Below are 13,079 nucleotides of genomic sequence, written 5' to 3' on the forward strand. Positions count from 1 at the left end.
TGACTTATGCACCTATAATTCGAATACCTCGTGCTTTGAGTTAAACGTTTCATTAGCGACACCGCAAGTTGAGAGAAAGCTACTTAACACTTGACTAGATACGTTTAGCAGCTTTTTTGTTTTGAACCATTTTTGTTACAATCTCTCTCTCTCTCTCTCTCTCTCACTGAAGTATTAAACCGTTAGTAGGAACTGAAAACTAATTACCAATTAATCTTTCTGGCAGTTAATGATTTGAGAACAAATTTCTTATCAAAGCCTATTCTGCTGTTTACGCATATACCATACATATAATATTGTGTTTCTCACAAATGCATATTCAAAACGAATGGCTTGTTGATTGTTAAATTATTGTATTTTGCTTTGCTTTCTCTTTCTACTATTTGTTGTAGTTTTGGCAACTACAGAGTATAATCAATTTCAATTTCTCATACATATGTAATATGTGTAAGCGAGTAAAGCTTTACTGCTATCAATAATTTTATGCTCCACTCTTTGTGTATTTTTCTTTCGACAATATTTGTCGCCGGCGCCACAGTGGTTTCTGACATAAATTTGTCCACTAAAAAATGAATTTATTCATCCCATTTAGTCGTATACATTATGTCTCGCCTTAAAACAGTTACAGAATTGTAACGGGTGATCCAAGTAGAAGCACTATTTTCAGAGAGAGAGAGACCTTTTTGACGATCACTCGTGAGTGCTGTCAAATTGTCATGTTATTTTTATTCAGTATTGTTTGGCATTTCATCATGGAAAGACTTACCCCTGAACAATGTTCACAAATCGTTTAACTATATTACGAAATTTTATGTTCTGTAAAGAATGTGCTTCGCGCACTCCCCTCAACTTATGGTTAACGTAATCGACCTAGGGAGCGTACTATTTCCAGCACCATTAGCTATTTTGAGCACCAGCATTCATTATTCGCTAATATTCGATCGAATAGACCACGTCCAGCACGCAATGCAGAATATATAGCAGCCGTAGCTAAGAGTGTGCGTGAAGACCGTGGAGAGTCGATTCAGCGTTGTTCGCAGCAACTCGGACTAACGTATGGAACACCTTGGCGCATTTTATGTCGAGATCTTAAATTTAAAGCATACAAAATATAGCTTGGGCTCTTGAAAAGTTCCAAGAATATCCGACGAGTATGTATACAAGCAAAATTGCCGCATTTGGGACGAAGAGAATCATCGGATCATATTTCTTTCTTCAACAAGACGGCATCACTTCCACACAACGCAACAATCAATTAAAAACATCTCATTTACCGAGGCACCAGCATTCATTCGTCATAGCCGGATACCGGTATTAATCACTTGATGCCAGGCCCAGACCATAAGGTGGATGCATAACAACTTTCCAACTGTCGGACCTTATAGCGAGCCACGATCGATGTGTGTGGCATGGTGTTGTTGTTCGAACACAACCTTCTCCTGTTTTTCTTATGTCATTTTCATAAAAAATATATTTTTAATTTTCTTTATTAAATTTTTCAAATAATTCAGATTTCAGATATTATACATTTATGCAAATGCGTCTTCCACGCCTCAAACGAATTTTTTGACAAAAAGACTTGTTCATGTCTTAACTTCTGCTAACTGTATATGTTTTTAGGATTACATTTCTGTGTTATGAGTCTATTTATTTCTAATGACCATTCGACCATTTTTAAATACTACTTTGTCTATTTCTTCAACGTTTTAACTTGTAATTGAAATATGTTACTGTTTTGGACAAAAAGAATGCTGCTGCGATAAAGTGGCTTAAGAGCTTTGTTAGGCAACCATTTGTGAATGGTTTTGATAAATTCCCAAAAGGCCGAAAACCATTTTTTGATGCCCACGAGATGCTGTTACTACCTAACGAGCCAAATAGCTATACAAAATTTACAGCGGTTGTTCAAAACAATGACGACAATAGATGAAATATTTGGCCAAAAACAACACATTTATGGTGTCTTGTTCCCAAAACTGAAGAGACCCATGAAATGACGGCGGCGCTACTAAAACTGCATCGAGAGAAGAGCTGAACAAGATTACAAAAAACTAATTTTTAATTGCTTTGAGGATTTGAAAAAACGCTGGCAGAAGTGCCATGTATCTGGGGGTGATTACTTTAAAGGGAACAAAATAGATATTCACGAATAAATAAACACTTTCTTAAGAACTATAAAATACGCTATACTTTTTGAGCATACCTCGTATGATTTTCTGTTGCAATTATTTGCTATCAATAAGGCATTGAATTAGTTTGTTGAGGAACTAGCTTTACGACTAATCAAACTCGTTCCCTGATATATATTGTGACAAAAAAGTATCCGGTAATTGTAATTTAAATTCTCTGGGTAAATGATATTTTAAAAAGATGTACTTTACTAAGTTGGTGGGCTGTTCTTAAATACTTTAACAAATATGAGCGCGGTTTCTCAACCAATTGGTTTACAGAAGCTGCTTAAGCCGGTACACCTCAGCAGTGCGTTGCGATTTTAACAATGGATAAAAATAACGCACAAAGAATTTGTCTAAAATTTTGTATTTCTAATTAAATTTCGTGTGTGAATGTTGAAAAAGACTTACGGTGATTCAGTTTTATCAAAAACACAGGCCTATGAGTGGTACAAAGCTTTCAAAGATGGCCGAGAGATCGCCGAAGCCATGCCTCGTTCTGGACGACCTTTGACATTTCCAACTGGTGAAAATATTAAATAAGTAAAGGATACGGTTCATGAAAAACATCAGGCATGTGTTAGTTGTGTTAGAGAGATAAAAAGAGAGTTCGACACCTCACGCGAGTCCATCAAATGATTTTGGTGGATTTTTTGGGTATTAAACGCGTTCTTACTCGTCTTGTTCCGATAAAGCTGAATTTTCTTCAAAACGATTATTGCCAACAGGTTTCTTTGGTTTCTTTGCTTGGTCGTGCGAATTCCGATACCACAATCATGGAGAGCATTATAACTGCCGATGATACATGGGCTTATGAGTTTGACATGCACACAAGTCAACAATCATTGGAATGGAGGGAAAAAAACCAGCCGAAACCCCAAAAAACGCTCAAAATTGAAGGTGATGTTCATTGCTTTTGTCGATATTCGTGCCTTGGTGCATCATGAATTTTTTTCGGAGGGACAGACGGTAAATAAGGAGTTATATTTCGCCGCATTGAGTCGTTAGGGTGAGAACATCCGTCGAAAACGGCCGGAACTGTTGAAGAACAATTCATGGATTTTACACGATGATAATCCACCATCCCGTGATCTCTTGCCATGATTGTTACCAAATTTAAAGCCAAAAACGTAATGAATACCATCGATGAACCACCGTTTCACCAGATTTGGCTCCTTGTGATTTTTTGTCAGAATTGCATATATTTTAATAGTCCGATAGTAACTTGATTTGAAACTGATCACACAAACCCTTATTGTACGAGTACATAATGACTCATCTTCAGCTAACCAAGTTTTATGTTTCTTGGTACGAATATGGTTCAACAAATTTGAAATTCTTCAATTGATTATACCATAAGCTAACTTAGAATGTCACTTAACTACTGTTATACAACATCTTTGTCCTATATACAAGTAAGAAGCTGATCGTCTTCGGCTTTGATAGTTAAACGGATGTTTAAAAAAATTCATTAGCTCAATTGCTCAACTACAAAATGCAACGACACACATTCATTCTACAAATACACAAACATATATATTTGACAGATACATATGTATATGGTTACTCCTATCTTTGCGTCGTATATGTGGAAAGTGTACATATGTACTTTCTTTACGAAATGTATGACAAATGCCCAGAACTGTCTGTACAATGTGATTTGCATAAGAAATGGTTGGTTGCTAAGCGAAAGGATTTCGAAAACTGGACAAAACTAGTAAAAAAAGATGTCGAAATGCTAAATGCTGGAGCGCAAATTTGAAATTGTAATCACAGTTGCACATCGATCACCAGATTGCAATTGAATTGAATTATCGGCGAATACGAGTTTATGTCGGAGAAATGCTAAATGCATGTGATGATGAATTAAATTGGCATTCAACGATATAAAAATGTTAATATTAACGCCATGGCTGGGTGATTGGATGGATTGGCCATGTGATTGCACGAAAAGCCGGTCGCACATCAAACTACATATACATACATACGTAGATATGTTTTTGTATACATGAAGATTTAATTCAAAAAACCAAAGCACAATTCGAGAAGCCTTTGCAAATATACATTTTTATTTCTACATATCTACATAAATACATACATATATTTACTTTTACTACCTCTGGATTATGCCAAAATTCACTATAACTCTATTCTATATTTACATTTTTTTCGAATTGCTCAGAGTTTTGAAATAAAATTTTTATAAAAGGATCAAAATAACTTTTAGTCCCGAAAAATCCAAAAGTCACACCTGTCTAGAGCCTTATAAAATTGCCCAACTTTAATAATTTACTCTGAGAGTGACAGTAAAGGAATCGATTCATTTCACGAGATCCTCTACGGTCGACCGGATTCTAATACATACGTATGTATATACATATAAAGCTTAATACTGTGGGATAAAAATAGTAAGAATTTTAAACTTAATTCGCGCCAAAACCTGTTCGTCGAAATATTTTTTTCTAGGCTGGTATGGCTATCATTATTATGAAAAATTGCTCTCACCAACTTCGTCGGAGGCTATTCAGTCATGCGGTTGCCAACGTCTTATGTATGCCAATACGTGACATTCATACCTCGGAGACGGAGATAATATCAGAGCATTAAAGAACAACAAAACTCCTGGGCCGGATAACATCAACCCAGAACTCCTAAAATCTGATCCTCAGACGACTGCGCGGATACTGTTTCCTCTACTCAAAGATATTTGGGCCTCGGAAAATATACCAGACGAGCTGAAAGAAGATGTTATTACTCTTCTTCCGAAGAAGGGAAATTTATCGGAATGTAAAAATTGGAGAGAAATAACACTACTAAGTATGGTGAATAAAATGATAACGCACATAATTCACAAAAGGTTATCTGATTCCCTGATGCATGGGCTACGTAAAGAACAAGCAGGTCTCAGATCCCATTGCTCATGTGTCGATAACATCAACACCTTACGAGTGATTGTAGAGCAGACGATAGAGTGGCGAATTCCTCTCTACCTTTGCTTTATCGATTTTGAGAAAGCTTAGGACCCTCTCAAACATGATGCGATTTGGAGAGCCCTAGTATGCAAAGGAGTTCCGGAAAAATTAATTAACCTCAGGAGCTAGTTGTCGAGTAAGGCGTGGAAATATTTTAAGTAGCGGCATCCAAGTCAGGACTGGTGTCAGGCAGAGGTGCGTGCTAGCTCCCCTTTTATTCAATTTGGTATTGGATTTGGTGATGCGTCAAGCGTGTGCGACTAACAGAGGAATATCTTGGGGTTTAAGCGGTTGCCTTGAAGATTTGGACTATGCGGATGATATCTGCCTGTTGTCCCATAAATATTTGCACATCTCCTCGAAACTTGAAGCTGTTAGTGATCTCGCCGCACAAACTGGACTTAAAATTAATATAGCGAAGACAAAATTCATGTGCATCAACACAACCGAAAAGCGAAACCTACAGATCGCTGGAACATGTGAAGAAGTCGGCAAGTTTTGCTATTTAGGTAGCATTATAACTAAAAAAATGGTGGATCAGCAGCCGATATAAGTAATCGTATATCCAAAGGTCGCGCTGCCTTCGGAATGTTGGATAAAGTCTGGAGATCAACACATATATCCATACGTACGAAGCTAAAAATATTCGATTCTAGCGTGAAATTCGTTGTATTATATGGCAGCGAATGTTTTACAATCGTTGCAATCCTTTCTTAATCGATGTCTTCGAAAAATTATGCGGGCTTAACGTTATTAGCAATGCTAACCTCTGGACCGTAACCAAACAGCTACCGATCCATATCGAAATTCGACGTCGGATCGGCCACACTCTGCGAAAGCCTCACGATGACATTAGCAGAACAGCGCTAGATTGGAATCCGCAAGGAAGCTGAAAACACGGGAGACCAGCCAACACCTGGAGACGAGAAATCGACGAAGAAGCACAGAGAAGTGGTTATTCTTGGAGAGAAATTAAATTCATAGCTTTAAATAAAATTAATTATAATTTGTTTATTGAGGCCCTATGTTCCACCTAGGAACTACGGGAAAACTACATATATGGCTGTCAGTGACATCTGTGCCCAATGTCGCATCAAAATAATTATAAGTGTTTAGTATACACTTGCCTACTGAAGTACATACGGTGCATTTGGCGATTTTTACGATGAATGAAATTATTTCACAAAGAAGTTCCATGAAATTTTGTGTGCGGAATCAAATTTCTGGCGCCGAAATGTTCAGAATGTCGGAAAAGGCCTTTGATGGTAATTGTTTATTGCGAGCAAGTGTTTTTTGATTGGTACAAACTATTCAAAGAGGGGGGAGAAGAAGGAACAGTGAAAACCATTTGGGTCTATGAAAAGTGAAAGCACAATTGGTTCCCAAATCACTAAATTTTTTCGAAAAACAGCGTCGCGTTAACGGCTTTGAAACAAAGCTTTCCGACTACTAGGATGTCATGAAACGTATTATTATTGGCGATGAGTTTTGGATCTTTGCTTTCGACCCAGAATACCGTGTCAAAGGTGAACCACGCCAAATCAGGTCAAAATCAAGGTTATGTTAACAGTTTTCTTCGCTTATCGAGGTGTGGCGAACTCCAAATTTCTTCCAACCGGTCACATTGTCAACAAGGAATTCTATTTGGGTGTTATGCGTCGTTTGCGCGAGGCTATTCGTAAAAAAGGCCGGAATTATTGGCTGACAACCTTTGGTTTTTACACCACGATAATGTATCGACGAATACTGTACAGATTGTTCGTGAGTTTTTTGTCAAATGAATCGTTATGCGCATAGAAGGTGTTTAACACCTGTTTCGAGGATCGGAAAAAACATGGGCACAAGTGTATTGGGGTCAAGGGGTATCACTTTGACAATAAAGGAATGTCCGTCATAAAGGTGTTTAAGACTAATATATGTATGTACCTTAAACATATTATAGGCCGGGTGCAGCAATATGGTTTTCATCACTGCAGCCACCTGCACCAATTTGATATTTTTTTAGCTTGCGCGCTGCAATGTTTCAATTACACCCATTTACCATATCTACCCTTTCTCCCCTTTCTCCCCTTTATAGATTAATCTACAATAATTTCAAATCTCAGTATTAATTTCTGCATAATGTTCTAAACACCTTTCGACGTATAATTGTTACCCTCAACAACTTTAAGAGTACATATATTTGTACGTACATATACATAAGTACATATGTATGTATTAGCATACACCGTTTTGATATTCTAATGCAATCGAGCGGGTGCAATGACAAATCAGCGGGTTATGAACCCCCGTCAAGGATATATGAATAACAAAAATGCAAAACTTATTTGTATGTATGTGTGAATAAGTTTAGAAGATTGAATAGAAATGAAAGCTGACGTCATTAGTTGAGTGGGAAAGTATGTATGTATGGAAAAAAATTTGTATATTTCTATATATGTATGTAGTAGTCGAAAAGTGCTATAGTATTTTTTTTTAGTGAACAAAGAAACTTTTTTTGTTAAAAATGCGTTAGAACTTATGTGATTACTAAGCAACTTTATTTACTTATATATATTAATTATATTATACAAGTATATCATTATTATTTTCTTCGAAAAGCCAACCTAGAGTTAGCTTTATTTCTTTAAAATGATCTCTGGTATGTTTTAACAAGGATCCTTTCATCAAAAAGGTAACCGTATAGAAAGTTGGATAAAATATTGGAAAAATAATAATTGTCAAACCTCAAGAAATGGTTATCATACCTCCATCATAACTATTTCACATCTCTCAGAAATTAGTAAATGATCCCACTTTGTAAGAAACTTTAAAATTACTCAATTTTGTCAAGAAGATATTGGTGTTAATGTGACTTTTTTAACTGGACGCAAGAGTAGGAACTGGGTATAGTCCTACAATTGTTGCTTACCCAGAAGCCCATTACACACTAGCTTTGAATGTTTTCGATTCGGTTCCCGCTGGTGGAAGCGGAAGATTTCCACACCGTTGGAGAGATAAGATGGAGAAGGGCCTGGCAACACTTGGTATATCAAATTGGCGCAAACAGCCATGAAATGATTGGTGTGCTGTTACTAACATGTTTATTTTTCATTTTACTCACCTGAACTCGTCATTAACTAGAGTGGTAACCTTTTCGAAATATACCTGTGCGTTCTGTAGTTAAAAGATGAGACGTTTCGAGCTTTCCTACTTAAAAAAAAAACACAGAAACTTCAAATTTAATGGGAACATCCCTTACAATTTATTATTTGAAGATTATCTCTTGGCCGCGACTACGTCTCTGATGATCCATCCGTTGAGTCCAATTTTCAATGACTCGTTCAAGCATTTCGACTGGTAACTGGCGGTTACGACCATACCGTTGTGTTTTTCTGGATGAAATGGCAGCTCTTGAATCTCTTCAGGTTCTGTTGTTTACATGCGCAGTGAGCCAGAAATGGGTCTCAAAGCTGAACAAATTTTGGTTCAAAAATGTCGGATCTTCTTCGACAAAATATATGTAAAAAAAACTTGGAGAAAAATTAAAAAAAAAAACGTTAATTACTTTTTTTTATCAACATTTTTTCATGATTTTAGTAGGAACGATAACCATTCACGTACTTTTTAAGAATAAATTGGGTTTTGGGGTTCCAGATGATCCAAAAATGAGAAATCGTGTCCATCAGTGAAAAAACGCATCTCATTCACCTAGCCATTTCTACGACAGATGTCTTTAAAAAATTCCGAAAAAATTTGTTTATACACTCCACGATATATCTCATGATATTTGAAAAAAGTTCTATTGTAGAATACAAATTTCTATGAAAAAAATATAAAAAAACAGCCCAGATTACGCTACTGACCCCTTAAGTTGTAAGACTTTCCATGATGGAATTCTAAACAATACTGAACAAAAAAAAAACATGCCTCATGCGTGATCTGTCAAACAGAGGCTATTGAAAAAATTACTACCTGGATCACCCGTTACATACCATCTGATCAAATATGACCAGACTGATAAAAAAATAGATTTTCCTTTATTTTAATACAAATCTTTATTATAGTCCCCGAAAATAGGTTCCTGTGCCAATGCAAGCATGCCAACTCTTATTATAATTTTCAGTACACTGTCCCAGTCCCGACTGGAATGGCCTTCATGAATTTTGCTACGTAACTGTATAACTTTTTTTTTACTTATTTAGATCAAAAACTTTTTGTACGATAGATTAAACGACTTTGCCAAAGAGTTTAAGAAGCCACCTACGGTCCACAGTTGCAATACTTGACGCATTGACATCCTATTTCCGCACCAACTGTGCTTTCAAAACACAGTTAATGAGTCATTGATATTATTAAATGTGTTATGTAAATAATAATAGTCTATGGTATTTTTATTACTATTATTTCATATTTATGAAACGTCAAATGCGCTAATTTGCCGCACATAATTTGATGCCATTAAACGCGCTGATACACCAATTTCGGTCGCCACATGAGCAATTGAGATGTCAATTTAAGGATTATCTATGTCCTCAATAACCCGTTTGATTGAGTGACGTTATCACCAAGCGTTGCTGATTGACTGCAATGCTACTGTTAAATTGGCTAATCTAAAAAAAAAACAGTTAACTAACTGTTGTTGTTTATTGTGTTGATTGTCGCCAGAAGAGCTGACTAGCTAGCCGTCTAATGAGTAGCTTTTCAACCAATTGATGACATGCTGTGGCGAAATGACATGAAGCCCTATGAACAAATTGACTTGAATCATATACATACACGTATATATTTATGTACTCATTTGTTCAAACACATATAATGTATGTATAGTGTCCCATGTACGTATGTATTTTCGTCCTGTTAGATGAGTGGCAATGTGCAAATTTTTTTTTTTGTAATATACTACTATGAGCAAAAAATAGTAAGACTTTGTTTATAATTTTAAAATTCTCAATTTATTCTTAAAAACTTATGTCCTCCCCCTCAAAGTAATCTCACGTGGCACCGATACACTTGTCCTAAGCTTTTTACCAATCCTCGAAACAGTTGTTAAAGTCAATTTCCGGAGCCTTCAATGTGTGCAGCGATTCAAGTTTAATGGCTTCAATTGACTCAAATCGGTTTCCACGGAGGGGTCGTTTGAATTTTCTGAATATCCAAAAGTCGTACAGAGCTAAATCAGTCATTGGGTGAATATTTAGCGAAAAACTCACGAACAATCAATGCAGTATGCAACTGTGAATTATCGTGGTTCAAGAATCAAGAGTTGTTGGCCCATAATTCCGGTCTCTTTTTACGAATAGCTTGACGCAAACGACGCATAACACTCAAATAATATTTTTGATTGACAGTTCGGTCGGAAGGAATTTGGAGTGCACCATACCTCGATAATCGAAGAAAACTGTCAACATAACTTTGATTTTTGACCTGCTTTGACGTGGATGTTTCGGCATCGGCTCACCTTGAAAATATATCTATTTCCTGGTCGTAAGCATAGAGCGTAGGTTCAATACCCATCTCTCGTAATAATACGTTTCATGACATCCTGGAAGTCGGAAAGTATTGTTTCACAGACGGTTTTCGAAAAAGTTTAGTGTTTTTGGAACCAATCGTGCTTTCACTCTTCTTAGGCCCAAATGATCTTTCAAAATGGTTTTCACTGATCCCTCCGATATTCCAACGATGCCAGTAAGATCTCTGAATATTAATCGTCTATTCTCAGGCACCAATTCCTTAACTTTATTGACGTGTTTATCATCAGTTGATGTTGATGGCGGTCCTGGACGTTGTTCATCGTCAGCGCGACCCTCTTTGAATAATTGTTACCAATCAGAAAGACTTCCTCGCGACAAACAATTATCACTGAAGGCTTTTTTCAACATTCTGAGCGATTCGGCACCAAAAATTTGATTCTGCACTCAAACTTTAATGGAACTTCTTTTTCGAATAATTTCACTCATCGTAAAAATTGCCGAATGCACTTTATGTACTTCAGAAAAACAATCGTTTCTAAACACTAATGTTTATTTTGATGTGACATTTGGCACAGATGTCACTGAGAGTCATACCAACTTAGAAAAAATATTTTTCGACGGTTGGATTTTCGCGCGAAATTCATATTAAAAAGTTTTAATATTTTTTGCCCACGGATTTAAGCAGTACTACTTAAATATTATAATAAAAAATAATTTGCTTCGCTGAGAATTTTTGAAAAATCAATAAATGTTATATGAGGTAGATTAAAGATATTTGCTTTGAAAAGGTTACAGAAGTCAATTCTGAATTAAACAACGATCTTGTAAGAAAGCCTATTTAGGCTTTGTGAGAATTTCTGTTTGAAAATAGTTTGTATACAAATATGATCAACTCACAATTCTATTTAATAAAGAAATTTCCCCCAATAAATTTAAAGAAGGCGGAGCATCTATATTACAAGGTCTTAATAAAAATCATCACAAAGTTATTGAAGGCATAAAATTTAATAACCCCTTATTGATTAATAAGCTTCGATATGTAATATTAGCTAAACAAAATAATCCAGATGGACTATGTTCATTCATTCAATATTAAAATGTTATTACAAGTATATTAAAGGAACTAGAAGAAATACAAAGATACAAAATATTTGGTTTCAGTATGGTAAAAGAAATGTGCGAGCTTTGCCACCTCGAGACACAAGTTTTTTGCGCAAAAGCTCTATTAAGTTTATCAATGAAACTACTAAGAGTTTTATTTTTTTCTGATCATATTTACATGAAACTACGTTTTCAGGTATTTTAATACAAATCTTTACAATCGCCTTCAAAAATTGGTCCAATACAAGCACGCCAATGCCTTAATCAATTTTCCATAAATGTTATAAACCTCGGCTGGCCCTCAGTGCATTCAACGAGTTTTGGTGTCATCGGTTTCGGCTCATATTTGGAGCGCAATTCGCTAGATTGTTGGATAGTTTCGGCGTTATATTCATAAACCGACGTCTCGTCGCCAGTAATGATGCGTTTGACGAACGTAGGGTTCTCGGCCAGGTTGTCAAGCATCTATTTTTCGACCTCTACTCGACCTCATCTTTTGCAAAAGATGCTGATCTTTAGGTATTGATACACTTCATACCCAAAACATTAACCAAATGTGTTGAGTTGATCCAAAGGAGATGTTGAAATCCTCTGCTCCCATTCTGATGCCAACACGATGACTCTCAAGTCCTGCTTCTTTAAATTTTGCAATGTTATTGTCATCATTAATAGGGGTGTATGGACGTCTCGCATGAGACAAGTTTTCGATGAGTTCACGACCTTCACAGAATACTTTGCACTACTCAAATACTTGTGTTCATGATAAAGAAGAGTCCTCAAAACAGTTCTTCAACATTTTGATCGATTCCCTAGTCGTACAAACACAAAAGTTGAAGTAAACTCGGAGTTTATTTTTTATTCCATAGTAAAAAAGTTTTCGTGTCGTGAACTAGTAGCTGCCAAATTTACATTCATTGATATACATACTCGTATATAGGGAGATTAAGGTTCACATGAACATAAAACAAAAGGTTTTATTAAGCCATGAAAAAATTTCGTATGATGTTAGAGTTGATTAATAGTACTTACTATTTTTTCACAGCGTCCACTTTGAGTACTAAAACTGATTTTTGGTTGTAAGGAATCAGTTGTCTATACAATTTATATTTAAAAGTAGGAAATTGTTTTTTCTTTTTGTGTTTTGTACCCTATTTTTGGTTTAAGCCTCATTTGACGATCTATTTTTATAAAACACTATTTATTTAAACCATAATAACTGCGTTGACATGAAAATATCGTGAAAAACTATCAGAAATGATTGATTATGTGTATCCTTCGGGAAGCCTTGCAACTGTTTTTGCTTATACTAAATAAATCGTAATTTAAAAACGGACTCATCATTTGGTGGATACACATATGTATGAATGTATGTACGTACAAAA

Source organism: Bactrocera neohumeralis, chromosome 6 (genome assembly GCF_024586455.1).
Source record: "Bactrocera neohumeralis isolate Rockhampton chromosome 6, APGP_CSIRO_Bneo_wtdbg2-racon-allhic-juicebox.fasta_v2, whole genome shotgun sequence".
NCBI classification, from domain to species: Eukaryota; Metazoa; Arthropoda; class Insecta; order Diptera; family Tephritidae; genus Bactrocera; species Bactrocera neohumeralis.